Raw genomic sequence first — 13,685 nt, forward strand, 5'->3', positions numbered from 1 at the left:
AATAGGTTTATTTGCTATCGGTTAATTTTATACTGTGGTGTAATGTTTTATTCGTGACGTAAACCGACGATGGAAAATATCTTGAAAATGTTACTTCCTTGTGTTTGTGTGTGTTCATAACGCTTTGGTTATAGCTTAGTGGCCGAAGAAGTTTATCTGAATTTGTGATATAAATTATTATAAATTGTGGGTAGTATAAATATCTATATTTTACTGGTGGTAGGATATATTTTATATTCGCCTGGAGAGCGACCACCGTACACAAGGTTTTAATACCCGGCATAGTGACACACATAAGTGTGTCGCGTTCCGGGATCAGCCTGTGTATATCCGGTTCCAACAGGTCGGCATAATAGGGGACCGGCCTGTGTTCGATTTTGTACATTATTCTATATGAAATGGTTGATAATACGAAAAAGAAACCCTCCTGCGAAAACTGCATTAAAATTTGTTAAAAAATGAGCCAGTAATTCATATTTCAAATATTACTATGTGCCGAAGTGGGGATATCGCTTCATCTCTTTCTTTCGCACGCGTCGTAATGCCCGATGACGTCACACGTGGGTATTGCGCCTCTTTTCTGTTTCTTGTTACTTACCCCTTCTACCGAAATTAAAAGACTTATAACTTGTTGGTTTTTCACCGGATTTAAATAATTCTTTCTGTGTTATAATTTATATAACGTAAATATTTGATAATAATAAATAACAAAAATGACTCCGGTCCCCTATTGTATTGACTGTCGAGGGATAATAATTTCTTGTTAGTCGACATTCTATTGGACCCCACTCTACTTACCATTAGGTGCAGTCTCACTCTGCCATGCCCGCATAACAAAAATCCATATTATGATATAGATGTCATCTTCCAAAATGGCGCCTTTCTCTATAATGTCAACTATACAGTAACTATACTGTAGTCGACTATACGGTATACAAGTTCTAATAAATCCGGTAGAGAGAGGATCATATGCATTTGCATATTTTGGCCACTTTCACCGGTGTTTGCATATAATGCCTAACATCATCGGATGTTGCATGTTTTTGTTATGTTGGGCGATGTTATATTACTACTTTTCATTAGACTCCGAAATTTGAATACGGGACATTTTGTATACCTTACTAGAGAAGCTTTTTTAAAAAAAAACTTTTCTTTTTTTATGTTGCCTTTAAAACAACTAAATAAGGATAGAGCTTTTAAAAATGTTCAATCCTAATATACAATATGAATTAAGAGATCTGAACTTCGATCTGAGTTCTGACCCATAAAATGGCCATAAGGCACTCAATGCTTCCTGACTGTCCGTTGAGGTTATAGAATATCATGCAAAAATAATAACTTTCCAAAGTCGCAAAATACAGAAATGTTCCGCAATCATAAATCATAATAAAGTCGTTTAACATAGCGGGGTCGCGGGTTCAAATCCCGGCATGGACTTATTGCAAAAGTTACCGTAAATGAAAATATCGTGAGCAAGGGTCATTGTAATCTATTTTATGATAACTCTGTAAATCTTGTCAGACACCGTAAGAGTAACACTTTAGAAATATAATGATCGGTGCATGTACGCTACGATATGACAAAGCGAAAACTTCTTTAGACTTACGGTAGGAAACACATTTTCATTAGTTTAAGTAATTGATGCTCAAGACTAATGACTCATATCTCCTAACCGCCATATTGAAAAAAATATGCCAATCGCTTTTTTCGATCTATTTCAAAAATGGACCAATCCGAACAGGGTTTTATGACGTGCTCATAAAGGAGTTATTTGGATTGGTTCATTTTCGGAATGGGATTGAAGATTGAGATTGGGATCGTTTATTAAAAATAGCTCTTAAATATCAGTCATAAGATTCAGAGACTAGTAGGTAACTAACTTAGCAATTAAGAATGCCATCAAACAGCAATAATTTCACACCAGCAACGCCTTTCTACTTATTAATAACACGGTCTGGTTTTATCGAAAGCTTTCTTAAAAGCAAGAGTGCGGTATCTGTTATCTATTGATAACAAACAGGTATGCACCACATTTTTGTATAATTTTATCCCTCCGTTGATAGAATGAGAGTAAAAACTTGTATCGATATCATTGGTGGCCTCCAAGCCTTAAACAAGGTAGTGGAAAGGCTGTTTGTATGATACGTTTAGATCATGTTTATTGTAAAAGTTATTTCTTGGTTGGATGGTGTATGAGCGAAGGTATTGAGTTCTTTCCAATGCTTGTACTTTTTATAAGAGGTAAGATAGGTTAATGCATGAATTTCATGAAATGAAACTCATGGTCGTTACAAAGTAAGGAAACGTTAAAGTGTTTCTACGAAGTATTGGGTCGTGAAATTTATAAATTTTCCTGTTTTGTTGTCTGCACTAAGATTTTTAAATATGGTGCTGTATTTACATATCAATAGAGTTTAATATCAATTTAAACTTTCTAAGCTATGCAAGATATATTTTCAAATCAAAACCGCCATATTAAATAGCAATAAACACTCTCTCAAACCTATCAATGGCTTATTGAATTCAGTGAAAATCTTCGCACCAAAGTTAAACCGAGAAACCGAGAGAAACTCATGTTAAGATTAATGGAGTTCTGTCTGTCTGTTTATGAGTGCACTTGTTGCTTTTGTTTGAAAGCGTCTTGTATCTACAATGTCCTCACTATTTATCTTTAGCTGAATGGCATGAAACGAGAGTACTTTCACAGATAAGTGAAGGAGGCTAACCACGACCATTTAGAAATTCAATCTGCGACATTTAGTTAACTAGAGCTCGCTATAGGTCTAAAATAATTAATGAGTTTATCGGTGTCAGTGTATAGCGGACGAGAAGTGAATGCTGTAAGAGAATTCCAGGATATAGACGTTGATTAAAAGCACTGATACTTACTGCTTACGTAAGTAAAATTGTTTGTATAATGAGTATTTTAGTTCTTTAGCCATGACCACGTGTTGTTCCTATCGCCTGGATCCTGCACTCGGACGAAACGAAGATCTGAACATAATTTGCGGTCACACCTAAATTCTTTTATTCATACCAAGCATTCTCGTTGGTCTCGAAGACGTTGAGGCGAAAAAAAACATGAAACTATACTAAAGCACGATAAATTTAAATCTATCATCATAAAAAACATAAAAATCCTTATAAAAAAGATAGTATCTGGGACAATTTCCTGCGACTTGCGTATTGCGTTGTGCACACGCGTCGATTTGCAATCACGCACTGTAACGCACGCGTCCGGTGTTAGCGGATGCGCGGGATTTAGATATCAACATACATTTAGGTTCATAGGGATTTGGGTTCATATAAGAGATTGATTAAGAAAGAAGGAAGAAAATTAGGCTGTAGATTATTGTGTACGGCATAAATGAGTAAACTTCATACTAAGTGCTAAGAAATTTTCGATTTTTCTAATGAAAAATAGAATAGACTTAAAATGGCTGCCCGTGATTCGTATCAATAATAACATTACTTCGTACAATTAGCGTCAAGTCAGTACCGATTCACATTCTGATATCTTTAACGTTCTCTTTATATTGGAAACGAAGGAGTCCGCGTGATTCAGTTCTTATACAGAGCATAGAAACAAGAACCAACAACGCAAAATCAAATGGAGTTGACGAAGCAACTGATTGCAAATCCAATAATCCCAAACCATTGTCGCTACAATGCATTATCAGTGAAAACACTTACAACGGCATTATTAAACGTTTTCATTATAATCCAACGCGAGATAACCTAAATCACTGTTACCATTACCGCAGTGGAAAGTCCTGTGTATAACTCTTTGTTTCCAGGCAACAATCATTTCGAAATTCGAACAATGTTTAACGCTAACCCTCCCGGTCGTGAGTCACGCGGCATTTTCCGTGTTAACCCTCCACGGTGACAAGACGTTCCGTTAACGCCTGCATACTACACGCACGGTTGGTCGCGCGGGCCCGCGTGTGCTATTATGTAGTTGTTTTTGCTGTATGCCACGCGTCCGTTGCTCAAGTTATGCTTTCGTTGATTTTTTATTAGCTACCTAGGGTTGATGTTGGTAAAGTTTATTTTTTCCTGTGACAAGGTTAATGAATTGAGTATGTGTTCAATTTATGTATAGCAACAAAGTTGCGAGAAATCTTCTACGATAACATGTTTGATATTCAAATAAAATTATACGATTAAGGTCAGAAAGCAACGTCAAAATGAAAAGAAGATATTGTTCTTTCTATATGGAGAAATACATCCAAATGAATCAAGAATTCTCATTGACCGAGTCTCGAGTCTCAAGATTTATTCATATGTCGAAACACCTGGAAATGACATAATTTTTATTATAAATTATAAACTCACCACCCAAAACTACAAGTATATTAACACCTGGATAATATGGTAATGCACTACACCCATAATTGCCGTGTTATACCATGCCTATCTAAGATCTTTGAACACCTGGTCACGTTTGTACGTCTTCCCAGCTGTTACTAAGAGGGTAGCGCTCTTTATTATTTCTCAGTTTTGTACTTAATTTTTTGGTAAATTCTTAATTAGAATATTAAGTGTGGATATAATTATGAACACCAGATGGTTTTGCAGAGAAAGGGTTAACAATATATTACATTAAATTTAGCCATATTGGTTTGTATGTAGATGTAGCAATCGTTACAAAATATTTTTGCCTAATTTCATAGTTACTTTAAAAAATCTTTTATAACCTTATAATAATTGTATTTCATACTAGTGTTTTTCTTATTAACAGATTGATTTAAGTGGCTATAAACTTTCAAAGGAATGAAGGCTTATCTTTTTACTCTTAAAACGTTTCAATCTTAACAGCACAGGCAATCTTCTATACCTACAATATTTTTCTGCGATAACTTTATTCCACATTAAAAATAGCAAAAATAAAGAAAAGGAACCATATTTTTTCTCCTTACTGCGTGACATCCACCTAGGGTTGGCACTACGTTTTTTTGCATCACATGAAGAGATTATCGGCGGTGGCGATGTGCGCCGGCGCGTGCCGCATGACCTTTTGTTTTTTGCCTTCGTCGGTGGATTTAATTAACATTCCGCCGGTGGGCAGTGGCGCCAGCTCAGCGTCTAACGTCCGAGACGGGCTAGATGGTTGCCGTGACAGCTGCTTCAGTCGTTTCCAATAGGGTTGTCAATAAAAAATATATATTTTATATGAATCAAAAAACGAAAAAAATGTCTTCGAAATTTGTATGGCAGATATAAGAACCTTATCTTCCATTTACTCCCAAATATCAATAACCATACATTAATGGTTCGAAAATATATTTCCGAGATGTTTCTGATTACCTCGTTATAAATATACTGTCGGTGACGAGAAAGCAATTAATTGTATCTCTTTATTGATCATCGTTGACAGCCCTAACTAGCCGTGTGATAATCTAACTTGAAATAAAGAATGTTAAGTTTACAAAACATCAATCCAATTAGAAAAGTAATGATTGATGATCTTAGTTAGGTAACGAGTTTGTTCAAAAAGAAGGTTCGACTACCGTATAAAAAAACTTGTTACGAACCGTTAGGTTATTAATACTAGCCCTATATAAGTTGTACTTACATACCTAAATAGGTTAGAACGGTTGGGCTGGCCTAAAAATTATAAACTAAATTAAAAAAGTCTTACTTCTATAAGTTGTTTTGTACCTAGGTATAACGACAGACATACTTATGACTTATGATTTTTATTGAAGTATTAATAATAGCATAAAGTATTTTAAAATCCAGGTACAAAAATAACCATTACTTAAAATTTTATAACCGCGTTAAATGTAGTTGGCTTGGTTGGCTTGGCTTTGGCTTGGAGTGGAACGGAGTGTCCAGACGAATGGCCGTAGGTTTAGAACGTAAGGGCACACACCTCTGACTTTTCTAATGTTATGTGTTTATTCTTTATGAACTATCTCTTGCTTTAAAAGTGAAGAAAAATATTGTGAGGAAACCTGCTTACCTAAAATGTTCTGTGTAAGAATTTTAAAGGTATGTGAAGTTTGCCAATTAGCACTAGACTAGTGTGGAGGACTAAGGCATCTCCATAGCAGTGGAGGCCCGTGCCAAAAAGTAGAAATATATTTAAGGCAGGGCTGATATTATTAAATATAAACGGAATAACTACCATAAAGTTACGGCAGCGTAAAATCGCACGATCCAGTCTGGCGGTTTTATAATTTTATAAGTCAACAAGATGTGCTCCCGATTGCACGAGGTACTGTTATCTTCAGTGGTTTACTTGTACTCGAGTTACCTTTGCTTGATTACCATACGCAGTTTGTATACGTGTCCAAGACTGGATATGTGACTAGAAAGTTTTTTTTATCATAGCACGGCTAAGAGAATATTCCAAATGATGTGAGTTTCTTCTGAGTTTTCAATGTCTCTTCAAAAAAACATTATATTAGAATTCATGGATTGAATAATATATATTAATTGTAAAAATTAAATTATTTTTTTAACTTTATGTATAGACTATAAATCGACATCAATCAAATCAAACTGATCTCAAAATAGTCCATTATCTGAACACGCTTTTAGATGTCAAAAACGGTCTTAACATTATTTAGCATAATGACTATATTGCAATACACAAAACAGACCACAATGATTATAAATTAAATCTCTCATGGTTTTATAAAAATATCTCATTGCTATTGGGTAACTAGTATTATATAACATTGAGCACTTGGAAAGGTTGTTTAGGGCTATCGTAAAAAAAACATAACTGAATATTCTTTAAACATAATTATTCGTCTAATAAACTATTTCATATATAGAGTCAAATCTGTCGGCAACGTATTGTCGACAGAGAAGCCATGGGTTTGATTTCCAGGTTGGGTAACACTATGAAGTTTGCCTGATACCTAATCCAATTTCAGCGGAAATCAACCTGGTACAGAGAAGATATAGGGCATAAGTGTGTACGCAATACAAAGATGCACTCTCAGAGAGAGATCAGGCGCAGGACCAGCGGCTTTACGTGCTTTCCGAGTCACGGAGGTACCACACCTCCAACTTCCTGACTAGCTAGCTAGCTTTGAGTAGTTTTTAAGATTGAAAAACCCAATCACAATCTTTTTGGCCCGACCCGCGCCATGATTCGAACCTAGGACCTCAATTCGATAGTCGTATTCGCACGCGTACGCAATACCACTACGCTACCGAAGCAGTCAAAATTCTAACACTTACTAATCAGGCGACTGTCCAATCGTAACTACTACTAAGCCTTTCTACATCACTCCGAGCTGGTTTAGACCCGAAGTTTACTAACAGTGACCCGTTTAATTCAACACACACACACATCATCACGCATTTATCCCCGAAGGGGTATGCAGAGGTGCAACCAAGGCACCCACTTTTCGCCGAATGTGTTCTGTCCCAGGATGTGATAGGGGGCGAGCCTATCGCCATATCGGGCACAAATTCCAGACTCCGGGCTAATATTGAGCAGAAAAACCCAAATGTTTAATCCAACATCAGTCAATAATCTCAATCTCGGCAGGTAGAGTACCAAATACAGTATTATAAATTCGGCACCTCAATAGTTTTGTATGTCTAATAATCCGACTCTCCACCCTCCCTCGACGCTTCCTGCTCCCACTCCGCACACGCCCTCCGTTAGCACTCTTAATTAATAAAGAAAATTATATTACTCTTATAAAAATAAGTGTAGTATATGAATACAAATACATTCCCTGTATTTTATTTATACCGAATATTTCTATACAATCAAGTAATCCGAAGCTTGCAATTATACGGCTCCCTTTAGTTTTTAATAGTACTGGAATATACTCCTAAGACTCTACTGTTAATGCTATCACCACATAACTAGACCAATAACTCCATGTTTTAATTACACGATTAGTAAAAGTTTCAATGATTTATAACTAACAACCATTAGTGTTGTGATTAATTCCTTTATCGAACTATCGATAACGATCTCGATGTATCGAATACAGGTCAATATCATTAATCGATAATTACACTCTTTCCTTGATCGTCCGCTGTGTGCAGACATTATTTGTATTAAAAATTGCTACACATTTTATGATAATATAACATCGTGATTTGCTGTTGAGAAAGTTGTACGTTCTCAGTATATCTGGGTCAATGTTGTTAGTTTAAAAGTTAAGAAATTCCGTTTAAGTACGTCCAGTAATTGCTGATTAATTTATTTAAGATTTCTACTGGTGTAAAAACTTTTTGTGGATTCAAATCGTGTGGCACGGATGCAAACGAACCAATGTGCGAACAGAGTGAAATGAATTAATTATAATAATTACTATGAATATTTTTTTATTATATTAAAATAGGTAATAGGCTAGATTATAATTTATTGCTAAGAACCTAATTCTTACAACAAAGGAAGAATACATATATTAATAAGTAATAAAACATGAATTCAATATTGTTATAAGATAAATTTAATATTGAACAATTGCCGTCACAAATATATATTTTCTACTTTAACGACAAATAACCTAGTACTTATATTGTAATAACAAATAAGCACATACATATTTGTAAATTACGTGTTTTAAAGAAAACGGTTATAAATAGAAAATCGCAACTGTATCACGTGCAGATATTTATTTTTATATCTTATCGCTTAACCTTGAGAAGTTTATCGCAAAACATTTTTTACGCCAATTTACTCCAAACGGTGTAATAAAGTCTTTCTTTTGAATTGTGTTGAAGGTTTGGAAATAAAATTAAAATTCAAAAAATAAAAACATTTTTCGCCCAACGTGGGGCTCGAACCCACGACCCTGAGATTAAGAGTCTCATGCTCTACCGACTGAGCTAGCCGGGCTTGAAGACTGCTTCCGAAATAACTATTTATATTCCTGTACGATATAATTAAAATTGTATTACCTTGTCCGAAGCGAGTAACGCGTGGGCGACGCGAAAGCTACGTTCAAGGTTATTCTGCTTTCTTCATTTTAATAAACAGTATTGTAAGTTTAGTATACGATGTCTTACACTGAACTTCATAATAAGCTGATACTTAACCCATTGTGACAAGTTAATTCGCTATTGTTGGATTACCCTTCTCGATTTTTTTATTGTTCGAACGGCGCCATATGCCTATTGGTGTTTGATTTATAAAGAACTGCATTGCACAATAACCCTAAGACAAATTTCAAATCCAATAATTCCAAATTATCGATATTTTTTTGCACTTCATAGCGCAGTGAAGTGACTTTTCCTTGTTCGAATATAAATATTTGATGCTTTAAGCGACCTTGCTGCTGTTTCATGGTTCCTTGTCAAAACTGTACGTGAGCAATTCTGGATTTGTAAATAGGCAGCGACCTATGAGGAGCAGCCTCTTAGAGGCGACAGATTTCAGAGGACGCTCACTCGATTGAATTGATTATTCACTTATTAAACTTTAGTGCCTTCCATAATACAAACAAACGGAAAACTATAAAGTATTTTAGAAACCTACATACATACCTACATAAACTTACCTACATGGGACGGCGGAAATAAAATAGCCTATACTAATAAAAAATATAAATCCCGCACTGTAGATAAAGAGTAAGTACAACTTAACGAGGAAGCACCTACTATGTTATGGTAATAACTGATAACCAACCGTCGTGAATCGCTCACGCATGTCGTGCGTCCGCAATTTGAACTGCAACATACTTATTATTACGTGCATTGTCCTTTGTTGCGCTATTATAAAAAATGTATATAGTATCTAGTGACGTCACTGTAAAAAATAACGTACCCATTGACTATTGCACCTTTACTAGGCAAGGACATCGGATATGCGACTATTGAGACTGGAGATTGCAGAAGCATCCAAGATGGCTAATGATGTTTAAACCACTAAAATAAATAAAATTAAATAAATATACAAGGTCGCACCAGTAATAATACCACATATCTCGCAATTAATATTATTAACATTTAAAAATGTAATTATAGCCCTCATTAAGCATTCTGAAAAGCCATACAAAGTTACAAACGTATTGCCGGTCTTCCTTCCGGCACGCGGTCGTCGACTGTCAAGACATCATTAATATCGAGCGAGCGGCCGTGACCACATCTCGATCGGTGACTCAGCGCGGTAATGACACGCGGTGACCACAAAACTGAGCGGCAAGGTCGCGTCACCAAATGTCGAATGTGAGGATGGTAAAAATATACGTGATAACGTTAACTCAACACTGATGTAGAATGTTAAGTTAGTTGTACGTGTAACTGATTCTCAAAGATGTGACGTGATTGTTGTTAATTTTAATAGCAGCTTTGAAGTAGTATAGGGTGTATTTACATACATACATAACATCACGCATGGGGTATGCAGAGGCGCAACTAGGGCACCCACTTTTCGCCAAGTATGTTCCGTCCCACGATGTGATAGGGGGCGAGCCTATCGCCATATCGGGCACAAATTCCAGGCTCCGGGCTGATACTGAGCAGAAAAACCCAAATATCACTTTGCCCGACCCGGGATTCGAACCCAGGACCTCAGAGCGCTATTGTACCGGACATGCAATACAACTACGCCACCGAGGCAGCCAGGGTGTATTTTAAGTTATTAAAAACTATACAGTAGTTGCCAGTGGTGAAGTAACCATATAACCCAATTCCGGCTTCCCTTTAGGTAGAACTAATTATCATTAGGACGATTTGCAGACATTTATGCATATTAGTACTTATATGTTGTGTCGGGTTCCTTTTTGGAAAATTTCACGCCACTGCCAGTTGCCTTTTATAACAATGTTTCATTGCTGTTTGAAGACATGGAATATATAAAACGCACCTCTTGTCATTTTAATTTTAAGTATGAAATCTTATTCCCGCAAAATAAGATGTTTACCGATTGACATTTACTGGAATATTGTAAGCATTCATCTGTGGAACGGACTGCCGAGACGAATGTCCGCAGGTTCAAATCCCAAGGGCACACACCTCTGACATTTCTAAAAATTAAGTGTGTATTCTTTGTGAATTATTGCTTGGTTTAACGGTGAAGGAAAACATCGTGCGGAAACCTGCATACCTGAGAATTTCTCTATACGAATTTCGAAGGTGTGTGAAGTCTATCAACCCGCACTAGGCCAGCGTGGTGGACTAAGGCCTAATCTCTCTCAGTAGTAGAGGAGGCCCGTGCCCAAGAGTGGGACAGTATATAATACAGGGCTGATGTTGAAGTTCTAGAGTTGTATGTAGCAAATCACATAAATGTTACTTTTATCCATTTCTGTCTAGTTTTATTGCTGGAATTTCATTCTAATTTTTAGTCGCCATTAAAAACGAGTTGAATTTCTTTTGGTTCCCTGTGGCGCGGCAGATGAGTTACATGAGAAACAAAATACTGTTGTTACGATTCTTAGAAATGTGCAACGGACAGTGACTAAATCTAGTTTAGATATTGCAACAACTAAATTATAGGTTTTCCTCAATCGCCAATAATTTAATCGTTATCTAGACCATATCGCTAGCCTAGCCTTCTGCTATTTTCTGACTAAACTCTTAAATACCTGAATTGTTCATTTTAATTTTTAATATTATGACCTGCTGAGACTGTTGATATCTTCGGAATTCAGATACGTCCCACATACATATGGTGCGGCACTGACAACGAACAGACGAGGCTCTGGCAATCCATTAAACCCTCGTAGACGGTGATAATTAAAGACTAAACCCTAATCATAAGAAATTGGTGAAGGCTTTCCACAGAGTTACGAAACGAATATAATATAAACGAATATAAACAAAGAACAACGGCTAATAAAAAACCACAAATTGCTCAATTATGATTGATTTGAGAACTGATAGAACGCATTGTGCATAAATATCAGCAATTACTTTATGTCAGTTCCGTTTTTATTGTGACATAATCGCTCATCATACGACGGCGGGTCAGTGAAAGCAACGTTTGTCGATCGGAACAATGCTTTATTGTCAAATATCAAAGCTTTACCACGGTTGGTTAGAAGGTGGGGACCTGTTGTCTTCAAATGGGTCTTGTTAGTTTAAGTGCCGCGCACGCTGTCAACTTGCTGAGAATCACCACACTTCTATGAACTGCAGCTGCTGGAGTTACTGAAACAACTAAATTTTATAGTACCTTTAAGTTTCTCGACAAGCTAACAGCGTCTGCGTAACTTAATAAGTCAATATAGTCTGTATGGAATTTTATATTAACGAGGGTTGCAGCACATAGTAAAAAAAATGGGATATATTTTCCACCACGCTTCCTTTTGGCCCTTATTCGGAAGCAACTTGATCTGCTTAAACTGTCAGGAAAGAACTCGACAAAGCATTTTCAAACCCTCCTTAAAATAAATAGCTATAAACAAAAGAATTAAAACAATTGCTAGGGGTCACATAAAACAAAGACCCCTATGTGTCATAGGGGCTGGAAGAGGGATAGGCAAGGGAGTATATAGGGGCAGCGGTAACGCATGCAAAGGTGTTGTGAGTGTATTGAATAATTTCTAGTACAATGCAGTAATTAACGGTTACCTGATTATTCAAGTTGTTTTCATAAAAGTAATAGTTTGTTAAATGATTATGACTTAAACCTTCACAAGAACTGTCTTCCGACTTGAATCGGTTATGAACATAATAAGCACCTCGTATTTCTATACACATTATACTAACCATGTTTTTTGTCGGGAAGCATTGATCTGAACATTGAGAATTGGAAGTACACAAAACGCAAAACAAGAGAATTAAATTATCTTAAAATAAGCGCGAAGACCGTTGGAACAGGGCGAAAACGTAGCCAAGGTGATCTACTTTATGTTGTACTAAGTCGAAATAGATTAGATGCGGTGTATTTTATTCATTGGTAACGGTTGTTCGGCGATTCTCTGCGTAAATATAGTTATAACGTGAAAATTTATTTGTTGATCTTGTACTTGATTAGTAAAGAATCCAAGAGAAATTGAAGCAACACGCAATATGAATTTAATGAATGCGGTATTTTGATGTAATGTAGCATTTGTAATGTTCAAGAATTCGTATGTATCTCAAATTATTAATATTTTTAAATGCTTCTCTAAAACAAACTTTAGCATCAAAAAATTATAAATTTAATAAATTAATGTTCTTTACCAGAAATAATATTATAAGACGTAAACTTCATACAACTACGTTCAAAAATCCTCTAGTACAAATTGTATATCAACAAGCTTGTTGGTAACTAATACCGTCTCGTGTTCTTAATACCACAAAGTAATTCAATAAATAGTCACTGTCGAGATGCTGCCACCACGGTGTCCACTTAACGAGGCCATTGCAATCGATTTCACGACGATCGGCGTTAAATTACAAAGAAATTCTGAATTATTTGAAATTTGTCGATTGAAATTTTATATTTATTGGAGCATATTCATTGATTAACACTTATAGATAGTTCATAGTATGCCAATCGACGAATGTGATACTTTGATTCCATGTAAAGTAATATTTAAATACACTTGATGCTTTCCATGGTCTATTGGGAGCGTGCTTAGCTTGAAAAAAAAAAGAAGGCCTAACCTCTAGGATATACTCTTATGTCAAGTATTGAAATACGCTGTAGGTCCAAAATTCCAATATGTGCACAAGCGCGGCGGATGACCTATTGTAGAAACTCAGTATTCACTGTGTACTATTTCTGCTTACCCTTTCGCCGACAAAGGCGAATGATGCTCTCTAATTCA

At 36.0% G+C, this 13,685-nt stretch overlaps 1 protein-coding gene and 1 non-coding gene across 5 annotated transcripts in view; one reads left to right on the forward strand and one right to left on the reverse strand.

Annotated features, from left to right (window-relative positions):
* LOC115443328 overlaps positions 1-13,685 on the forward strand; it is a 60,418-nt gene that overhangs the window by 38,772 nt on the left and 7,961 nt on the right. The window lies entirely within an intron of this gene.
* On the reverse strand, positions 8,752-8,824 carry Trnak-cuu. Its single transcript has one exon. It is a non-coding gene; the product is annotated as a tRNA-Lys (tRNA).

Source organism: Manduca sexta, chromosome 28, assembly GCF_014839805.1.
Source record: "Manduca sexta isolate Smith_Timp_Sample1 chromosome 28, JHU_Msex_v1.0, whole genome shotgun sequence".
Lineage (NCBI taxonomy): Eukaryota > Metazoa > Arthropoda > Insecta > Lepidoptera > Sphingidae > Manduca > Manduca sexta.